We start from the raw sequence: 22,975 nt of genomic DNA, 5'->3' as shown, positions 1-22,975 counted from the left end.
CTGGACTCCCAGGTCAGAACTAAAAAAAATTATTGGACAGCACTGATGAGTTCACCAAAATCTCAACATATGAGCGCCTGATATTAGATTTTCATGTTATGGATAAGGAAGGCCAAATGGTATGGCCAAAGAAAGAACTTGAAATTAAAGACTATTTCTATCCTTAAGGCTGACACTGAAGTTGTAAGTGGGCTAATCCTAGGTCCCATCTGTCTGGGCCCTGCACCCACCATGTGCAGAAGGACAGGGTAGAACTACATTCATCATCGGATCAGCTTCAGTTCCAAAGGCTTGCCATTAGTTCTGAAATGTATGTTATTCTACATCTATCCCGGGTTATCTGCATCAAATCTCCACACAGTAGGTGCTTTGGGGAGTTAGTAACTTTCCTGGCGTCCTTGAAATCGCACCACATGCTTCATCACTTTGTCCCCCAGGGAATAATTCATAAATGAGATTTTTTGGAACTAAGCAATTCTCTTTATCACATAAAGCACAATAACCAGAAATATGGATTGGACTGAGTATGTACATGCTGGGTGCATGTGGGCCCTTTCTAACAGCTGTTTCCACTCAGACAAAAGACAAATCACTTAGTCTAAGCCCCAGGCTCCTCACCTGTGACATGGCGCCGACACCGCAGATCTCACAGCACTCCGTGAGTTACAGAGACGGGTACACGTCATGTTGCACAAACGTGCGCATGCCACCATTACGCACGTTGACATATTCACTTATCAAAAGTACTTGGCTACTTTCAAATTTTCATTTTTTTCCGGCTTGGTTTTCGGGAGAGTTTCATTTCTCCAGGATGCCCATTTTTCAACTGAAGGTGCAGCACGTAATTTAATATATCATCTCGTCCCAAATAGCCCGTTTGCAGTTGCTGTGCACACTTGGCACGGCTGCACGGCACTCTCCACTATAAATGTCACCTGTGATCGATACTGTTGGCTATCAGGCCACGGGCAGCTCTGGCGAGGCAGTGGGTCGTCAGCAGGCAATTTTGCAGAGTGTCTGAGGAAGGACTTACTCAGCAACAATACCAATTGCTTTTACTTAAAATTTAATTTGTATGATGAGTGCTTAAAGCAAGATTTTACTCTTTCCACCACATCAATAGCTTCCAAGAAGAAACTTCAGATGCATAAACAAAGGGAGAAACTTAATAAGAGCCACAGCTGGGCCATGAAAGGCCAGTTTCTTCATTAGCTTTCCTGGCTGTGTACACGATTGACTGTGGCGGTGGCTATGTCATAAGCGCTTTTTTCCTTATCTTTTTCCTCTTAAAACTACATTCTTCCTTAAAAGTGACAAGAGATATGCTCTGATACTGAAAGCATAAGGAATATGGAACAAACACAGCCAAAGTGGGAGACTAATTCAACTATTGAATCCACAAATAAGAAGGCTCTTTGAGCACATCTTCACAAGGAAAGATGGTCCCTTAAAGCTTTAAGAGATGTAAAGCACAGTGTAAAATCGTTAGCGGACAACACCGAGTGCTGGGAAGGACAAGAAGAATAATGATGCAAGTTATTGAAAGTGAGGCAGCCAGTGAAAGTGCCTCCTTTGTGGTCATGGCCAGATTCTAAATGTGCAGTTCACAAGCACCATGCTGGGTTTTGATGGTCGAGCCTGTGGAACATACTTTTTCTACAGTGTACTTTGCTACTACAGGATTTGACCTGTATTCTAAAGGGCTGTCAATAACATCGTCGTTATAAGAAATCACAATACCATTTACCCCATTTCTCATGACTCTTTCCAGCAAATGGAGAGCTCTGTGTATAACTCAGGGCCTAACGTTTACATCAGGTAGATTGACATAAATTAAAATACAAAATTTTAATTAATTTCCTAACTCACATTTTACAATCCAAGATTGCTTCCTCGTAGCTAGGATTTATATTCTAAAACAGGGAACTGGTTTCATGAACCAAGTAGACATATTGCATTTATCCCAATGTTTGAACAAATCAATGGTGTTTTAATAAATGTTTGTTGAATGTCACAATATACTTCTGTTAGAAATGGTGCAAAATTTTATGCATTTAATGTAGCATATAAGCCAAGAGTTACTTTTAAATAAGGACTGTTTTGTGTGGTCATTGTTTAGGTTTAATATTCAGGGGAAAAAAATGAATGCTTTATTATTAAATTAAACTTTCTAGTTTTTAAGCTTTTTGTTTAAAAAGATAAGCATTATGTGCCTTTTTTTTTTGCTTTTTTTTTGTTTCTTTAAAAAAAAACAACCAACTCATACTTTGAATGCTGCTGATTGTAGTTTATAAGGTAAAAAGTACCCCATTTTGAGTGCACTGTTCATTGTATTTTTTGAGTTTATTAATATCCATTATCTGTTCTCAGCATAAGCTTCACAGTGCACTTCTAAATTAATGCTGACTCTGCTTATCCTGTAAGATATTACATGGGTTTTCCAACATTTTTTAAAACTTTGTCTAATAAAACTGATTAAGTCATAACATTAAAATATTGGAACCTATTCATGACTTGAAACATAATTCCATCATTAATTTCATATTATTATATTAACTCTGATGAGCTGAATAACCATGGGAACAGAGAGTACAGTAGATAAGCCAGAAAAAAACCCTGATTTTAATCTGTTATTAAAAATTATTCTTAAATATAGTCCAGTTCCTAGCTTCAGGCAATACTTTTAAATGAACTGAAAATAATCTATTTCTCCATTTCTTAGTGCCTTGGATGCCTTTTTTCTCCCTGGATATTATTAGTCATATTATGGAATAATACTAAAATTGTAGAAGATACAATAATTAAACTGAATGTTTAATTGACACTGAGAATCTGTTTTAAAAATATGTTATTACTGATGGAGACAGTGTCCTCTTTGAAGGGGAGCCCTTCACCACAGTCTTGTTCACCACAGAGAGAGAGACCTGGGTGCCAGTGGTAGCAGGTTGGAGGCAGGTGATGCTGGTGGTGAAATTCAGACTTACAGATTTAGAAGAGTAATGAGATGTGAGTGGTTTGGTTGTCCAAAGTACTATGACAAAATAAGGAGACCGGAGGAAACCAGAGAGGTTTAGCAAAAGCTGAATCACAGCTGAGACTTCCCGGAGCAGTAGAAAGCTGGTGACCCTACAATGCTCTCTCCCGGGAATCCCATGGACACTGCCATAGTCCTTCCAAAAAAGGTGTGCAAATGTCTCCTTATTGTCAGCTTCTCCCACGGAGAGGACAGGAGATGCCTATTCAATACTTTGGGAGGACGACTGCGGATCACTGTTATGTGTTTGAGGCACAGTGACCTGCAGCCACCAGGCTTAGTCATCCACATCCCGGCGTGTGCAAGCCCTTTACTCTTGAGGTCTTTGTATTTGTGTTCCTTCATTAACGGTCTGTATTCATTTACTAAGGTCTGTCTTCTTCGTAAGGGTGTCAGGGGCTAGCTTTGTCAGTTTGTCTTTCTCTCTTTCTTAGTTTCTAGCATAATGCTCAGCTCATAGAAGGTATTTAGTAATTGCCATTGACTTAAAGAAAGAGTGACTGACTCCCAGGGGATTTCCTGCCACTCAATTTGGTGCTGGGGCTTCAGGACATATTTCTGAATCCCTAAAGAATCACACTGAGGGCAGGATTCCCCCAGGTTCAGATCCCCCTTGTGGAAAGTAAAAAATAGTTTCCTATTATTTGCTTATTTTGATAATAGTGAGTTCTAGATTAAAAACGAAATTCAGTTTATTCAGTTGCATGCTGATTAATTGGAGTTTATTGAATTGCTGCAGTCATATCTTTAAACGTGAAGGCACTACCTAAATTTAAACGAAGTTAATTGTTCAAACTCCCTGAGCACTCTCAGAATATTTTACGTGCATTCTCTCATTTAAATGGACCTTATTAATGCACGTACAACTTGGCATCTGAAATAAGTGAATGAGAAATGATGCAAATATAATATATACATATCACTCCTTGGTGGGTCTCACGGTGCCTGGAAAGCTGTGCAGATATGTATGTAGGTCATGAGTAATAAAACAATGGAATTAAACCACTGATGATGAACACATGCAGCATCCCAAATGTGACGCACAGTAGGTCCTTGCTCTCCCCATCAAATCTTTTTTTCTGTGCACAGAACCCTCCTTGAAAATAGGTCCAGGAAATCTCTTTTATTGTCTCAATCCCTGTTTCACTACTGTCACGCTCACGTGTGTATTCCCCTGTCTCTGCATTTTCCCCACCCGAGCTCAGTCCCAGGCAGCCTTTTCTGCTTCCTGGAAGGAAACATAGATCTGGCTGAGTACGAGGAGTCTGGAACATCACAGTACTCCTGCTGCAGCAAGGCAGTTCCTGTGTGACTGCACTATTATGCTAAAAGCTTCTCCCTAGCATTGTACCAATGAATGACTTTCCATGATAGTAAAATAAGAAAAGGAAGGGATTGAGGCCAAAAGAAAAAAAAAATTTTTTTTTTTCCTATCACCCCCATGACCCAAACCTTAAAGGAGTCATCGGGAGTGGATGAAACCTTACAAATTTGACAAGCGCTTTAAGGAGCCCCAGGGTTGTTCTTAAGACGAACATTGCTCCTTGTGGAAATGCCGGGGTTGTGTGAATTAGCTCACGCAGCCCGTGTGCAGGGATGGCGTCCGCACAGCCGTGTGTCCCTAGCCAGGGACGGATCTGAGGAAGCGTGACTGTGAGGGCTGCCCCTCTGTGCGCCCCGCAGCGCCGCGAGCCGTTTCCACCAGCACGGCCGCCAGCGCGTGACGGGAGTGTGAGCCCGACAGTGGTGCTTTGATGGCGGGACATCCACTGCGGAGCGGCACCCGCGTGGAGGACGCTGTCACCCATCCGAGTGGACACACCACCAGCCGCGGGACCAGGAGAGGAGCCCGCGCTGCGCCCGCGGAGGCACCTGGTTCACGTCCACAGGTGCCCATCCGGGCTACTTGGCCTTCCCTCGTCTCGCGCTTTAAATTCCCGCCTTCCGTCGTGAACTCACCAATGAGGAGTGAGCCCGGGACCCGAGGCCCCACCCCCAGCCCGCGCACGCGCCGTGCACGCGCCCGCTCCTGCAGCCTCGCGGTGGGCCGCGTCCCGGCGCGCTCTCCCGCCTCTGAGTAAGACGCTCGCGTTTCCTTCCGTTTCCCAGGGGCGATTGCTGCGGGCCTCGCGTGAGGGCCGGACTCGCAGGGCCCGGCCGTCCGGGCGGCACACTGCCTTAGAAAGGGGCCGTTGTCGTCTGGGGGCAGCTGCCACCCGGTGGAGCCCCGGGCGTTCCTGGTCCGCGGCGGCACTACGGCTGGAGACACGCGGCGACGGCGCTCCCCACACGGCGACGGCGCTAGACGGTAGGTCACGGCCTCGCGGGGCGACTGCGGCGGTCGGCGGGGATGAGCCCCGGGCCTGTGGAGCCTGAGGGCGCGGCGCGGAGCCGACACAGCCGCGGGGACGGGCCGGGCGTGTGCTCCCCACGGCCGGTTGTGCGGCAGCTGCTCTGGCTCATGGCCCCACGGCTCGCCTGAACCCACGCCCCTCCCGGCTGCGGGCAGGGGACGGTTCCTCGTGCGCGTCTGGTCCCCGGGCTCAGCTCCTCGCTGGTCGCTGGCCCGAGGGGGCGTCCCGCTACGTGGGGCGCCCCCTCGGGCAGCTCAAGGGGCGCGGCGAGCGCGTGGAAGGACACGAGGCCCGGGCAGGGCGGAGCTGGCGTCAGCAGTGACATCCCGTGGCGGTTGCTGTGTTCTGGTCCGTGCAGGCCGGCCCCTGAGTGGGGCGCAGTTCATAGGCGTCGGTGCTGGGAGGCTGGGCGTGGGGGGCCACTTAGGGGCGGCCTGTCTACCACGTATGCGCACATCTCGCCCTTGCCTGCGTTGCACGCCCTGGGTCACTGCCTCATGTCGCCTCATTTTGCTTGGAACGGCCGTGGCCGTGCAGTCGTACGCCGACTCACTCATCTGGCTGCATTGCAGCCACCTGGAAGGCTTGATGAAACTCAGGTGGCCCAGCACTGCCCCAGCTTCAGTGGGTGGAGATTCCGCCGAAAACCTTTCCAGGTGATGCGGGTATCGGGCCGCTGCTTCATGGACGAGGACTCTACCCAAGTTTTCAGTGGTGTTAGCGTTTCAGTTGGTATTTTGGGCTGTGGTTGCAAAGTTGTGTAGATTCTGAATGATCTACACAAGCCTATTCTTCCCATAACCGCGGATATTTTTAGTGCCTGATTTTTCAAAAAGTAAGGATTCTTCCCCTCCCCCTCCAAGAACGTGTGTATTTCATTATATTATATGTATTGGGAGAATGATGTATTAAAATATTTTGCAAAAGAAATTTCTTATGGATGATGAGTAGGCATATGGCAATGAAAGACCATAATTTTATTCATAGCTCTGTGAGAATAAAGTGATTAATTCAGGGAATGTCAATACCTGCTACAATGATTCTGACAAATACCTTTCTCTTTTTTTTTTTTACCATTCAAGAAAACAAACAAATCTGAGACACAGCAATAGTTGACGTCTCATCTCACAGACTTACAGCTGTGATCACTTTGGAAAATGAAAGGACCGAAAAGTTCTAAGGAATTTTTTCCCTCTTAGTTTATCTTGTTTTATGTACAAGGTGTTGATAATCATTGCTCCTTGGCAATCTTTGAAACTATATTCTTAGAATCGGACATTGGACACACACATGTGTAACATTTGAAAATGGTATTTCTGGTTCTTTGTATGTAAGTATCCTCCAGGTGAACAATCCCAGGCTTTTTCGGACGGGTGGCCTTCTATGGCAGCTAAATCACTGGAACGGGAGTAAGTACTGCATTCACCTCTCAGCTCACTTTTTTCTTTAATTTGTTGGATGACCCAGTTTTAGCCTGCTTGGGCTGGTGTAATAAAAACCACATACTGGGTGGCTTATCAACAACAGAAATTCATTTGTCACAGTTCTGGAGAATGGAAGTCTAAGCTCAAGGTGCCCTTATGGTCCGGTGAGGGCTCTCTTCCAGGTGGGAGTTATCTCCTGGTGTCCCCACCTGGTGGAAGTGGGGAGGGAGCTCTGTGGACCGTCTCCTTACCAGGACACTGATCCCATTCATGAAGGCTCCACCCTCAGGACCTAACTACCTCCCAAAGGTCCAGCCTACTAGCACCGTCACCTTTGGGGGTTAGGATTTCAACATATGAGTTGGGGGCAGGGAACACACATTCAGACCATAGCAGACCCTATAAAGTTATTGGACTTCACTAGGACTACTGTTGCATTTCTGTGAAATGGAATAATAAAATGGTCCCTTTTGTCTTGATTAGCTTATTAGCCTAGGAGGCATGGGTATATTAATCAGGCAGGAATTTTTTTTTTTTTGGTCTTTCTGTGAAGGTATTTGGGCTGGGCAAGCCCAAAAGGGGCTGACATGAGGAAGTCTTCATTGTTGAGAGTACTGATCTTATGTAGTTATTACCTGTGAGAATGAACTAGAAAATTAGCAAATTTCTTTTCATGTGACATCAGATGACTCAGTTTGCTGAAAACTATTAGAATGAGAAATTTAGAGTATTATAAAAAGTAACCATGCTTTGATTAAAAGCATACATTACAATGTAACTCATATCCACCAAGACATTTCTATAACTAAACACAATGTATAAATTTTTGTGAAATACCTTTAAGATTGGTTAATTTTCACATCTATAATACATTAATCAAATTTATACTTGTCTCTTTGGGCTTTCTCTGTAGAACTTACGTGATGCCTATGGGGTGACGTGCAGGATCATTCTAAAATAATTGACCATTTCAGAAACGTATTACCTATGAATTAAAGGTGATTATTGTGCACCAAGTTACAAAGCTACCGATATATTTCTGTTTTGTTTGTTGGACTTAATTTTGCAATCAGTGCAAGGATCATTTTATGTACAACAAAAGGGGGGAAAAAATCCCTCCAGACTGAAATGTCATTACCATTGGTACAAAGAGATGAGTCAGACAGGGCACATCTGAAAAAGACCAAGTGTAGTGTGCTCATGTGTCTCTAAAGGGACCTGTGAATGGAATCTGTGTCACCATTCAGTCAGGCCCCAGAAAACCTACAAGGAACACCTTGTGAGCAAGGTGTCCCCCAGCCCACTGCTGTCCTCTCCTCAATGGCTGAGGGGTGACACCTTATGAGCAGCACTTACGGCCAACCTTGGGAGTCAGAAAAATCCTAAGGGTACTTCTGACATTTTCAGAGTTAAATAGAAGATTAAAATACTCTTAAGGTCACTTCCTGTCAGTTACGTGGTTAGATTTCCTTTACACAGAAGTCAGTCACCGTTGTGTCAGTTCATGGGCAACAGAAAAGCCACTGTGAACAAATTAGCCATTTTCCAAACCTTGGCATCTGCTTTCTGTGCCAAGGGAAACACAGGGCTGTGTGTTTTGCTGAAAACATGGTGGCTGTGGTCACGTGTCTAGATTGGATAATTAAGCTTTGCTATTTAGGATGTCACAGACAGCTTCATTTTCTGGGAGATGAGGGCTCAGCTTCACTTCCTCATGAGGGGATGTTTTTAGTCAGCCTTCCATGTTGCAAGATTGGGTGCTCTGTTTAAAATTGGCCTTCTCTGAACAGAGATCCCCCAAATATCCAGACCCCAGGCCCTGGAAGTTAGCCTTATGGGGACGAGATAAGAATTTTGTACCATAACTTTCTCGTAGCCTTGAGACAATGAAAAAAATGAATCATAACTGTTTTCCACTATTGACAGTGCGGTGGATAGACGGGGACACGTTACTTTATGGATTGATGGTGTCATGTGACCCTAGAGCACATTTTGAGCATTTGAAGATTATAAAAGTGATGACAATATTTCCTTCACAAATGAATATTTCACATGTTCACACATAAGCCAGTTACCCTGTAATATAATTAGGTGTAACTGCATTTTATGTGAAGTATTATTAGTATTGCTTACAGAAAGTTTCAGGAGATGGCAGGTAATGTTGGCTTTGATTTGATCAATGAATGGCAAATATTTACCTACCAAACTCCAGTAACACTGTCTTTCTCCTCTTGCGTCCAGGTTTGCCTTCGCTATTCTGTTACTAATAGCTCTTCAAACTCCTCATTGGGAATCTAAGGCTTAGTCTGGGGTCTTTGCTCATCTTTCTCCAAATTCTCTCCTCATCCAGGTGTATGATTTTTAACCTCTATGTAGAGGACTTCAACAATTTTATCTCAGTATCCCTCTGCTGACATCCCGTCCTGTATTTCTTAAACTCTTCCTACACCTTAGTATGTTGATATTGCCCCAGAATCATGCATTTGAAACATCCAAAATGAACTCAGTAGTGTCTTCTCAAAATCTGTTATTTCTCCTGATGTCTCTGCTTTCCCCGCTGCCACTCAGACCTGAAATATCACCCTTTAGTATTCTAATCGCATAACTAATTCTCTTTTAACAAAATTATTTGCAAGGTGTTTTGGGATCTGCTAAACATGGGCTGCCTCTCCGGTCTGGGCAAGATTATATTAATGAGACGCAGCAAAAGTCAGCACACCAAGTGGCCAAGCTCCCAGGGGTTTCCCACACCCTAATCCCCATCTAGTCGGTGCCCATGAAGGTCTGGATGTCACTCCCACCCTCAGCCCTCTGCCTGAGGAGGATACTTTGTGGTCAAGGGCCCCAGGCCACAGAGCTAGTATGGCTTCTGTGACTGGGGTAGACCAAGTGGAGGTGACCTAAGATTTCTAGATGACCTTCAGCAATGAAGAGGGTGTTTACTCTCGTTGTTATTCTGCGTGTAGTAGAAAATATGGAATAGAGTGAAGTTTATTTCAACTTTTTTTTTCTTTTGCATTGTAGGCATAAAAAAGAAACACTTTCTCCCTAATCTATTTTTGGGGACTTACATATCCAAAGATGAAGAAGGCAGGACACATACACAAAGGTATTCCTGGCTGTTTCTCATTAATCCCAGTTAAAGATGTGCAGGGAAGAGCCTCAGGGATGGTGGGTGCTTTCGTAAGGACCACAGTTATCATCTGTGAGGATCCTCTATTCCCATGAAATTAACAGAAGGTCTTTAAGTGCCCGGTGCCTGAGGCCTTAGGCCTCCTTAGCGTGTTTCTCCAACTACCTTCCACGGCACGTGTGCTTGTGCTTCTCCTTTCTTTGCACTGCAGCACCTCTGCATCTGGAATCTTGCCGTTTCCAAACCTTCCGCTGCTCCCTTCTCCCAGTTTTTCTACACTCACATTTTCCCATCGTGCTTTCAGAATGTCACTTCTAGCATCAAAATTCTTCATTACTTGTGACCTTCCTACCCTCTTAGATTGACAAGCAGAACCCTCTCGATCATGACCCTATCCTTCTTGAAATCTTATCTGTATTTTCCTAAACACTCAATGTTTACCATTTAGCCAACCCCCCTTCCCCACATATTCATTGCATGTTCTTCTTCTGAGACTTGACCCATGTTTTTGCTTCATTGCCGCCATTTTTCAAATTAACTCTATCTTTCAAGATCTTAAGTGCCATCTTCTCCATGAGGACATTTCTAACCGGACTGACACATACATAGCCTTGCTTCCTATAATGTGATTGTTTTTATTTCTCATTTCACCTTTAATTTATTAGAACTTAAGTGTACAAAGTAAAGTGCTTCAACTAATCTTTAAGCTATTGGATGATAGGAAATATGTATTTTCTGGTTTTTTCTAATAGGATGAACACAGCATGTTTGATGCTTTGCTAGTATTTATTAGTTGATCAGTATTTTTAAAAATTACAGATGGCTTCTCCTCAGGAATGGAAAAGTAGAGCACATTTATTTCCTGCTGTGTTTATTATATGTTTGTCTTTACAACTATCACAAAAAGAGCAAGAGGAAAGGGAGTTTGTTTATATCCTGTAACAAGGTAGCTTTTAATTAACAGCTTATGGATATTGGCAGTCTCCTGTGACACTGGAAAGGCCTTTGCTTACATTTGATCTCTGTGTGCTTGTTAATTTAAAGATATTCATAGACAGTACGATGGCATACTTGGCTTCTTATGTGTTCTGCTTTGGCCTCTACTTTGGGAAGCGTGTCTCATGCCTTTGCTCTCGGAGTTACAAGGCTGTTCATTTCCTACTTTGGCCACCATTAGAGTAAATGAACCTGCCTCTATCTCACATGGATCCTTACAGACAATATTTAGGTTTCTCTTTACCTGCCAACATAACCGTAGAAGATTTCTAACTTTGGGTGTGAGCTCTTTCTGAGTTTATGTAGTAAAAATTAAACATTGGTACCTTTTTGGTAGGCCAACACCTAATGTAGCCATCTCAGTCTAAATCAGCCTCACATGCTCCATACCCTCATTTCGTACTTAGAGTACATATTTCCAACAGGGATGAGTTTCACAGGTCAGTAGCGAGGCCTTCCAGCATGTCAAATAAAGGCAATGATGGGAAATAGGAATGCGACCAAGTAAAAGTAAAATAAAGTAAGAAGTAAATGAAAGCATGCTGACGGCTTAGATATTCTCACCTCTGTTACGTGATTGCAGAAGGCACCCAGACAGGACTGTGAGCTCACTTTTGGATTGGTATGCAGAGACGAGCATTGTGCTAGTATTGAAGCAAACAGTCCATTTCTGAGATCACGTGGTTCATAAGACTTGACTGCAATTGTTTAAAATGTGTGTGTGTGTGTTTCTGAGGGAAGTTATGTTCCTGAAGGGTTGATTCCAGTCTTCCTGCTCTAGTTCATACAGCATCGTTGATATGCCACGTGTAATGTGAGGATATTTGTGAGAATGCTTGATACACCTTTTTAAATTAAAAGTGACTTTCTGTCCAAAGACTCCATTTTTCCAAATTATTATTTTCTCTGTAGCAAGTGTTAAATGCCTATAACGTGTCTGATGGGCTAGTGTCAGTTATCACACTGTCCCTCCCATGGAGCCACTGCCATGGTGTCTAGGTGCGGACCAAGGACCTCACCCAGATGTTGTGGAGGGAGCATCTGAGTGGAAGTTGGTTGAGACTCCCTCTCTCTGGGTAGTTCAGATGCTTCCTGGTGCCGTAAAGCTTGAGAACTACTGCATTTGTGGTTAAAAGCATGGGGTCCCATTCTGCTTATCAGCATGCCATTTTCATAGGGCAGATTTACCTCTCTCTGCCTTAGGCCTCTCAACCTCAGTGAAAGAAAACAGTAGGATCCAAGTCACACTGTTAGCGTGCGGTCGAGGAGGTATACAATGAGGTACAGACAGTTCCTGGAACGTTCTGATGCGTAGCAGGCCCTAAGAGCTGTGCTCATTAGCGAGGCTGTCATGGTAAGCGAAGTACTGATCCAGATTCTTTTATCTGGGTTTTTCAATGTAGTGGAATTTTAAAACTTAGTAAGGATTCAACAAATTTTTCCTCCTCTCACAATGGTGGTTATTACTGAGGCCTAAACAGCTAGAGGGAAAATAAAAACAAAAGTAGGATCCTATGCTGTCAGAAAACTATTTTCTGAAAGAAAAAGACAGATAGGGGCAAAGAGAGGACTGTTTCTGGGCTCCATCTGTCTTCTCTGTGCTCTGTTCTCTGTGAGCTTCTGGCAATTTCTTTCTCCCGATAACTTGTTTTTGTATTTATAGGCTGCTGGATCTCTTCACTGTGACCCAGCGATGATAGATTTGGACCATGCATTCATCCTTATTAAAAAAAATATGCACACATCCTGAGAGTTTTCAGTTTAACATAATTACACGGCTGTCATTTTTCTCAGCAGAATTGAGAGAAATGATGCTCTGCCTTTCTTTAGTTTACCCTTCACAATTTCCCCTTTATTATCTTTCCACCCCAAGGTTTGCAAAGAATTAGGAGTTGTCCACGGAGGTCAGTGATGAGTCAATGAAACAAGTTGTTACCGTCACAAGCCTTGTGTTCCAGTGGCTGAGGGTCAGGATGCTACAGAGGAGAAGGAAACACATGCAGACCAATGAATAAATAGGCAAATAGGGTAATTTCAGGTCAGGATAAATGATAAGAACAAACGGGACAAGATGACATCATTGAAAGTGATGGTCGAGCTACTCCAGAATAGGGCACCAGGAAAGGTTCTGGATAGGTGACCTGCTCAGAGGAATTATCCCTTGAAGATGTTCACCATTAATGGCATGGGAAAGGGCACTAAACCCGTGAGTGGAAATGAGCTTGTCGTGTGTAAAGAAAACACAGTGACTGGAGCAGAGGGAGCAGGTGATTCCAGGATTGGGCTCAGAGGGACCCAGGCACCGGGTCATGTGGTCCCAAAGGCCACATGAGAAGGCCACACTATACGGGGTTTTCAGTTTTCTTTCAAGGATAAGGCACAGCCATTGGAGAGTTTGAGCAGTGGAGTGACGTGATCTGACTCATGCTTTAGAAGGCAGAGTATGGCTGCTGCTTAAGTGGTGAAATATCATGAGGCCACAATGGAGGTGATGATGCTATCAGGGGACTGCTGTGGTGGCCAGGCGCAGGGCGGCGCTACTGTGGGTGTGGGTTTGACAGAGAGGGGTTGGGACTGCACAGGTATGTGGAGGTGCAGCCAGGGAGATTTCCTGACAGACTGGGTGGGTCATGTGACAGGAAGGGAGGAATCAGTGAGGACCTAGGCTGGGGGAATAAACACATGGTTCAGCAGCATGGCCCGTTTATTGATCGAGGAAGGCTTATTTTAAATTTGAACCAAGTTTGTGACTAGAGATTTCCAGGAAGAGATAAATTTGAGTGTCATCTATGCCTAGGTTGTAACTGAAGTCACGAGACTTGATGAGATGGTCTAATTAGAGCGCTGGAGCCTCGAGGGAGGCACCCGGAGCACTGTGTCATTCACATGTGTGGAAGGGGAGGAGTCCCCAAAGAGCAGATATGAGTGAGGTGGGAAGGAAATCGGGCATCTTGGGTATCCTTGAGTCTGGAAAAGTGTGCCTGGAGCGGGAACTGTGACCACTTCTGTCAGATGCTGCTAAGAGTCCAGTAAGAGAGCAGTGAATGGACCACCAGCTGTGATCATTTGTAATCTTGAAAAGAGCTTTTTCATTGGAGTTGCAAGGAGAACAGCCTCACTGGGGTAGGTTGAAGAGAGGAGGGGAAGTTAGGAAACAGAAAGGACAATACAAACAGACAACTCTTTCATGGGAGTTCTGCGTGAACAGGGAAGAGGAAGTGGGGCAGTGACCAGGACTGTGAGGCTGTGTGACGATTTTGTCTAAAAGAAGGATCATATTAAGTCACGTTTGTGTGCCAGTTGTCATGATCCAGCAGAGAGAGAAAAAGAACTTGCTGATGCAGGAGAAAGAAGACATAATTGCAGAAGATATATTTCTGAGAAAAACTAATGGGAATGAAATTCAGGACTCAGATGGAGAGACCGACTTTAGTGGGACCAGGAACTTGTCTTGTAACAAGGCTTCTCTGGGATGGAAGCAGGTCGGCTGGTGGCATTGGTACAGGCAAGTGAGTCACTGAGTGGGGAGGAATGTGGACAAGACAGGGCCGCTGTCCTTAGAGGGCTGATGACCAAGTGCCCATGAGATCTGTATATTTGTGATTGCATGAGATCCACGTCAGTAATATTTTAAGTGCAGATTTTGGAAACTTTACCTGCTTTCTTCATCCAGCAAGTTATTTTTTGGCCCTTGAACTCTGCTGGTGCAGAGGCACAGATCCGAGTTCATCTCATCACATTCCCCCATCCCTGTAGTCACATGTTTGCAAGCTGCTCCCACAGACTGATATGGCCTGTCACTTTTTCTGACACCGTTTAAATCATAGCAATGGTTTAATAGTTTCCTAAAAATGATGCTGCCATTAATTCACTTCCTCAAGGAGCAAGTTCTATTTTAAGGAATATGTTGTGTTCAAAGGATAGAGAATATTTGTGTATGAATAAATGAGACTTATGTCTCTTTCTAGGAGACTCTGTGATCTATTCTGGCTCAGATAAGAACATGTCAAGAAAAACAGTGGGAGGAGTGGTTACCATCCTAATCTCAACGCCAGGCCAATCCCTGTTCACAGCCCAGAATGGCCAGGCTGTCGGAACGTGCGAGCATTTCTGAACCATGTTTTCTAAATTTCCCATCGGAAAATAAGGGTCCAAGGAGCAGGTTCAGTCTGCTTGATCGCTCCTGTAGCCATGTTTCACACTGCATTTCCTCTGCTTTTCCCGTCTTCTCCCCAAGGCCTTACGGACAGCTAGAGCTGCTGCATTTACCCTGCAGCTAGAAGGGGATGAAATCTCTCCCCAGACTGCGGTTCTATTTCACAAACAGGTGTTAGAGCTGGGGAGCTGGAAGGCAACAAGTTGTCCCTAAAGTCTGAACTTCAGATTGGCCAGCAGACCTCAAGGTTGGTTCCCCAGAAGCAGGTCACAGTGATACTATTTGGTTAACATAGCAAACCATGCCTTTTTTTTCTGTCAGTCTGAGGCGTCAAAAGACTGCTTGAAGTGACTTTATGGTCACTTGGGGAAGATCAAAACATTCCACATCATCTGCCTCCTTGTTTTAAACAGAAAGCTTCAATACACTGAAATCCCTTAGCTCAGAGTAGTCATCCTTGAGATAGCTGGAGAGCGGAGCCAGACAAGTATTTTCTCTCCAAGACTGCAAGATAAAGATGCTGCATGTGTGTTACAGTTCCGGCCATTAGAGTACACAGGCTGGGCCCTGCCCATAGGCCCTGAACCGGGCTGCCTGTGGGAGTTTCGGGAACACGGCAAGGAGCTGATTAGCATGAGCTGCCCACCATCTGCGGTCACGTTACGCGTGGGGCCGTTCCTATGTCTGCAAGGGCAGCAGTGAATATGCCAGCGGGCAACAGGTTGCCTTGAAGCAGAAACCAAAGTGGAGTCAGTCAAACTGAAGCTCCAGCTTAACATCTGATGGAAGAGGCTGGTGGAAAAGCGCTGACTGTGGCTTTCTGCATGAAAAGACTGTCCAGGATGGAAATGTGATGCTAGGGAGATCATTCTGACTTGGAGAATTTATGACTAAAATCTCAATCCGTTCTAATATTTGTCCAATTAAATCAGTTAGAGGCATTTTGGCTGAAAGTCAGCCTTTACATTAGGGAGCAATATTTTTAAAAAGGGTTTGGCTGGAAGTGGCAGTTCCAGTGTTTTATTTTATTTGGATGAGGGGAAAAAATACAGAAGGAAAAGATGGAAGAGATAAATAATTAGACAAAAAGTAACTTTTCCCCTAATAAGCAGTGTTGTAATTCATGGAACAACCTCTTGGTCCCATAAAATCCTCTTGTAGGCAGGAGCCAGGATTGCTGTTCGTTCATTCGTTCATTCGTTCATTCATTCATTCATTCATTCATTCATTCATTCATTCATTCATTGAATACATGTGCATCATATGCTGTCTTTGCACAGCATGTCAGTGATGAAGGTCTAGGTGAGAGCCCCCAGGAGCTTACCTGTAGGTAAACCAAAGTCTAAGTGATATGTACAAAGAGCTGTGTGAATACACTTGGAGGCGTTGCATCTTTAATCAAAATAGTCCAGCAAAACAGTTGCACCTCAACGGGCATACAGCCATCTTACCAAGTAGTACCGTTTTTTTCCCCCTCAGTAACTCTTCCGCATTTCCTCCTTGCTCCTCCAATGCCCCATATTTTTCCTCCTCAGTGTCATATTATAATCTTGACTTCATTTTACATGGGGGATGGAAACAATTCCAAAAGATGCCCATCATCCTCTCATGACCAAATCTTCTTTCCTTTTTAACTGAATAAATGGGGATGTGTTCTTTCTCTCGGCCAGGGTGGATTGTTTATATGTGCTGCCTTCCCTATGATTTGGCATTTTTGGTTCTTTCTCTCTTCCTACGTCATTAGTCTCAATAAAGCTGTAACTTTAAGTCACACTGGGGAAAGCCAGTGAGACTGTCCAGGTACTGAGACAGGTGGCTCCCCTTTTCTCAGGCCGTCTGCAGCATTACAGGGAGAAGGTTTACATAATAAGATGTAATGTCTTGCATCATACAATCAAACAAATATTCAAAACTCCCCTTTACCCCACACATCCATCTAGTATCCTTAATATCTGAAACTCTTACAGTAACTTGCTGCATGTTTTTTCCGACCACTTCCTTACCTCTCATTTACTCTTCAGAACACTCCCGTCAACTTGCCTGCTCTGCAGTTGCCACCATCAGAAATCAACAAATCTAATACATACCTCTCTGCCTCTCATCAAAAGCTCCCTTCTTGGAACTCTATTTTTAATTTACTTTCATGATTGATTTCAGAATTTCCTGGCTTTTTCCCTAAGCCTTCCTGATTATATTATTTCTCAGTCTCCATTGCTGACTCCACTGTCTCTATCTGACCTGAGATCTAAGTTCTGTTCCCTCTTTTCCCTCTTTATTTTTTCTCCTTAGGGCATCTTTTCCAGTCCCGTGGTTTTATTACCAAATTTGTACGAATACAACAAAATTTAAATTCATAGCCTTATTGTCTTGGTATTTGCATTTGAATGCTTTACTAGCATCTTAAACTTACTGAGTCCAAAATTAAATTTTTCCCAATCTCAGTAACAATTCCACAAGACAATCAGTTTTGTAGTAAATAATTCAAGAATCACCTGAATTCTTCTTTCTTCTTACCCCCCATAACCTTACTTCCTCAGTAAGTCTCAGTAGTTCCATCTTTTACATCCATTAAAATTTCATTCTTTTTAGCATTTAGGAATTTCCAGGATAATGGGTAGGACTTCATCTTATTATTTTAAAGCAACACCAGTTGACTGTATTTACCTAAAGACGTAAGGTCTTTTTTACTGCATTAAGTTAAGATATGAATAGTCAAACTTCACCCACCTAGGCAAGTAGACAAGAAGGTCCCAGAGGAATCAGAAAATATTGATTATAAAGCAACACTTGTATTAGCATTCTTTGAGTGATTTAATTGGCATTGGAGACAAGGAAGAGTTCTAAGAAATTAAACATATAACTGCAAATTTAGAAATGAAAAGGCAAAAAAGGAAGATAATTTTGAGGTTGTCCAAACATTTAGAACAAAAAGACAAATAGCAGGGAAATATAATTTTTTTAAAAAAAGAGGCTATAAAAGACATTCAGGAATAATATAGGAAGTCCTACATTTGACTGCTGAGCAGAGAGATATAAATTAGCAGAGACTGGGAGCCAGGGTTGTGTCATTGGAAGGACCCGGAGCGTCTGAATAGAATGAAGAAGAGACTCATACTTAGGTCTATGATTGTAAAATACCAGCATTCAAGTATTTAAAACTTGTGAAATATTCTAGATTGAAAACAAATCGTAATGAGATACCCATTAATAAATGAGGATCTGAATGACAACAGGTTTGTTTGTTATACTAAAAGCTGAAAGGTTGTGGAATAAAACCCTCAAGAATGAAAAAAAGTTTCAGCCTTGATTTCTATACCCAGCCAAAAGGTCATCAAATGCGAGGACAGGAAAGAAAAAAGACATTTTCAGACCCATAAGTATTATCTGCCATGAACCTATCTTGGGAATTTACTGAATTGATGGCCTAGAGAAACCCAGCTGGTAGACGTAGAGCAGGCACAGAGATTCATCTTGGCGTCCACAATGACCTGTGAAACAGGCTGGGGGCTGAGATTCAGATATGATGAAGAAGAGGGAATTGTTGGCAGCCATGGGGAGGTCTTTAAGAAAAATTAGGAGATTTGATAGCACAGATATTAACATAGAAACTTGCAAAACGCAAAAGAAAGGTTAAAGGTGCAGAATTAAAAACAACAGAGAAAACAATCTGAATGTTCATGAAGAAATTAGAAGTTATGGTCCAATGAGAATTAAACTCTGATCTCAGCATTTTGGGAGATAACCTTTCACTTGAGGTTAAAACTTGGTGTTTAGTGCTACTAGGTAATAAGAGTATACATATTTCACCTTAGAAAATGTCTTTCCATATAAAAAAGTACTGTTAAATACTGATATCAGTCCAAAAGCTTATAATTTTAATTGAACACATTTATCACTTGGAAGTCATTTATAGAATTCTATTAGATTATTCTCTTGATATTTACTTTTTAGTATATCATTATATTGTGGATTAATCACTTCTATTTGAAGGTTAGATAAAAGTTCCTCAATTCTGCACTTACATGGATTCTGAATTATGATTTTTTTTTTTACATTTATATCAAGTTCCAAAATACGTATCTGGACCTGTAGTTGAGCTCAGGAAATAGATCCACTATAAATTTGCATGGGAACGGAGAGCCCCTTTCTGATTTTAACTTTGGATGGCACGAAATGTGTTTAAAGCAGCTGACATTACTTGTGATTCATACAACACGGTTGTTGAAATGACAGCACTGCCAGCGTAAGATCCACACATAAGCACCATTCTGCCTTTTAATTTTAGGCTGAATTCATTAAGAAATATTATCATGTCTATAATAGATAGTGGTAGAGACAATTATATTCATTCGGAAGAAACTGGTTTTGTTCCTGGGCTCAAAAAATCCCAGTGGAATTTTACCTCTGCTAAGCCATTTAAACATCTCTGTGAAGTTAGGCAGGTCCGATTATTCATCTTCAATTTCTAACAAACATTGACACAACTGACAATAGTTTCATAAGAGCAAATTAAGCTCATATTTACAACAGGAACAAGTTATAGAGGTCAAGTGTGTTTCCCACACAGTACCTGCATGAATAGGACAGTAAGTGGCCGTAGGGTTTAACTGCATTGCATTTTCACAAGTTCTGTGACTTTGTCAGACTACATGTACATTGTTGTCACCATTGTTGTTATGTATTGGGTTGTTGGAAAAGTCATGACGCATTTTTGCAACAAAAAACAGAAAAAATACGTCATGACTTTTCTGACAACCCAGTACTTAACAGACTGCACTTGCAGTTGTGCAGATTCCTGTTTTCTCAGTTTCTTTGAATGTTCTTGCCTGTCCTCAGGGAATGTCCCTGCAGGTTGGTTATTTCATCACTTCAAACCTGGCATTGGCTCCTCAGATAGCAGCATCTGAGCTGGATCATTGTCACCTCTTGACTCATCAGGAGCTATGGGAAACCATTTGAAATTGATTGCTATATGTTTTTAATTGACGATCGCTCTTTTAACCAAGTTCTCCAATCTTTAGAACCATTATTCTCACCAAAAAGCTAGGAGTCTTAATTGACCGAGTTTCTTTTCTCTGGGTACCTTTGTTTGGCCACTGCAGTCAAACACAATTTAATGAACTCTCCATCAGTAAATGTTGTTTTGTTTGCTTGTTTCTTGATTTACAAATGAGCCTATCAGAAACTTATTTTTATGAGCAAATTCTGCTATTGCTAAATATCTTTTAATTTTTTCTAATTTTCCTGACACTTTCTGGTTAGGTGGGAATATTGTCACGAATGCTTATGTGACATCAATGTATGTTGTATGCTTTTAGCATAGTTATACATAATGTCATTAAATAATAAACAATCTTTCTCACCTAATTCTGTAACAAAATAACTTACACACCACTCTGCCTCAAAAGTGTGACTCGTGCAGTCCACTGTTGTCTTTTTTCTTGGTTTGACGTGACCAGTGTGCACTGGTGGCACACAGATGCATGTGGCGTTCACAGTGCTGCTGAGTGGTGGCTGTGTCCCCTTGCCGCCATGCTCGGAGCACAGGCAGGGATGTGACAGCCCCTGTGGTCCATCTGCACTTCCTAGGCTCTCAGTGGAGCCCTGAGGTGGGCACACGACATGTAACTGGGGAGCATGGCTGCGTTCTAATAAAACTTCACCTGTGGACATGGAAGTTTAAATTTCATCTGATTTTTCTGTGTCGCCAAATATCTTGTAAAATGTTTTTCAGCTTCTAAAGAATGCAGAAACCATGCCTAGCTTGCAGGTCATACAGAAACAGTTACATGCTGTGTTTGGGGCACGGGTTCATGGGCCATTGTTTGCTGCCCCTGCTCAGCTGGGGATGTGTCTGCAGGCTTCCATGCCCGCTGACCCTGTTTGGGCTTGTCAGCCAGGGAGGACGAATGGGGAGGGCGAAAGGGTGAGGTGATGTTCTGCACTGTCGCCTTCATGTACTGTGTCTTTGTGGGAGTTGTAGATTTATCATTAAGTCATCTGTGCCAAATGTGGGGGACCAGTCCTCAAGGGTAAGAAATGATTCTGCCTGACATCAGAAGCGACCTGAAATATTTTGTCAGGTCTGGGGAATGGATGATGTGTTAAAGCTGACTCCTGCACAGCGTCCAGCCCATGTTGTATGCACTTTTGTTACCTGATGGGTTTAGATGCTTAACCCTCTGTCGGGCGCAATGCATCTACTAGATGCGTGTATGACATTTATTTATTTAAATTGAAAATGAATGAAAATAATGTGTAAGCATGCTTATTATTTATTCAGAACAAAATTTTAATTTGCCACAAAGTAAAAACAATATATGTTACATAAATTCAGTATAAAAATCACAAATTGAAAACAATCTGTGAGATAAGCTGTGCCCGACGGAGGGTTAGCTCTGCTACCAGGGTTCAGTGACACGCTGCTCGGGGGCCACTCCCCCTCGAATGCAAAGGGCCGTGACCATGAGCCTTGTTTCCTGCCCCCTGACTTGTTGAGCTCAGAAGGTCCAAATGACAACGTGTGAGACGATGGAGTGGAATGAGGACATGCTTTCTCACTGTCTCAAGAAGCAGAGCTTTCCCAGGGCGGAAAGCTATTGAAGTTTCTGTACAGACCCTGGGGTTTTGAGCCAGGGCAACAGTTAGTGGGGGTGGGGCAAGTGACTTAATCCTCTCTCAGCTGTTGAGTTTCAATTCATGGACACCAGGTAAGAACAGTTTTCTCCAATTCCTGCCAGATTATTTCAATGGGTAGACACCCTTCCCCTCTTCTTAGCTGGAATTGTGAGATTTTACATTTTTGGTTTTTTTTTAATGTTTCCCTCTCCACCCCACCAAAGTTCTCTTGGGAATTTTCTTGAGAAATTAGGATAAATTTTATTAGGGGCACTGCTTGCCAAATGCTAATCTTAACCAAAAACCATAAACTAAAATTTTTAAAGAGGCAATTTCTGCTTAAATCAACCAACAAGAAGGCAACTTAGGTATTCAACAGAACTTTGGTGTAGCTCAAAATAATCTATAATTGGATATGACTGATCAGCCTTAGAATTAAGCAGTTTCCCAATGCCCATAAGATTTAGATGGAATACAGTTTGGGCTAATAAAGATTTACAGACATGAATTAGTGTGTATGAAACTCTTTGTCATCTGAAAACTTAGAAGAGGGAATTCACCAAGATGGCCTTAACCTCCTCTCAGATTGGCTACACTTTAGACAGGTTTCTTCCCGACTGTGGGCCCCCGACCTCTCTTCTCATAGAGCACTGACTCTAGAACCTTGGAATTGTGAATTCTTTCTGCCTTCACCCAGTCTCTAGCCATTTCTACAACCAAGGAATGTCTTTCCCACGGACTTGGGAGTCATTCTTTGGATTGTAATCACCAAGAAAGATGGGCCCTGTCTCCAGCCTCTGTGGGAGGGGAGGAAGCTAACCCCTGTGAACCCCATGAACAGCCTCCCCTCAGGCCCTCCAGTGACTCCCCCAGCTCACCTCAGCACTAAACTCTCCTACCTTTTACTTCAGCCTCTCTCCTATTGCAACAGTCTTGAGTAAAGTCTTCTTTGCCCGTTTAACTTTGTCAGGTGCAATTTTTATTTGACAAATATGTTTTTACATTTGTTTTTTATAAAGATTATGGAGACTTGTGTTTTTAGGTAAAGATGGACTTATTTGTTTCTTAGTTTGTAATACAGTACTGAAACTCAGCATTTAGATTAATATTCCAAAACACTGTGGAATTCAAGAAACTCTTCTTTCAAGACTAAAACAGTGAAAAGGAAGGTCCATGCACTATAGGGAAAAACAAATGAAATACCTTTGAAAGCAAGATTTTGTTTTAGAAATACAAAGTTTCACCATTTCCTCCCTCCCT

At 42.9% G+C, this 22,975-nt stretch overlaps 1 protein-coding gene across 3 annotated transcripts in view; it reads left to right on the top strand.

Annotated features, from left to right (window-relative positions):
• MMP16 (matrix metallopeptidase 16) overlaps positions 1-22,975 on the top strand; it is a 451,752-nt gene that overhangs the window by 243,379 nt on the left and 185,398 nt on the right. Inside the window, exon 1 of one of the 3 annotated variants that reach the window (XM_019651640.1) lies at positions 5,289-5,342. The exons of the other annotated variants lie outside the window; for them this stretch is intronic. The gene's annotated coding sequence lies outside the window, so the exon portion shown is untranslated. Of the gene's footprint in view, positions 1-5,288; positions 5,343-22,975 lie in introns of those variants that run through there. 3 annotated transcript variants of the gene reach the window in all.

This window comes from Hipposideros armiger, unplaced genomic scaffold, assembly GCF_001890085.2.
Source record: "Hipposideros armiger isolate ML-2016 unplaced genomic scaffold, ASM189008v1 scaffold_163, whole genome shotgun sequence".
Classification (NCBI taxonomy): domain Eukaryota; kingdom Metazoa; phylum Chordata; class Mammalia; order Chiroptera; family Hipposideridae; genus Hipposideros; species Hipposideros armiger.
Note: the sequence above shows the minus strand (reverse complement) of the source record. Positions and strands in the feature narration are given on the sequence as shown.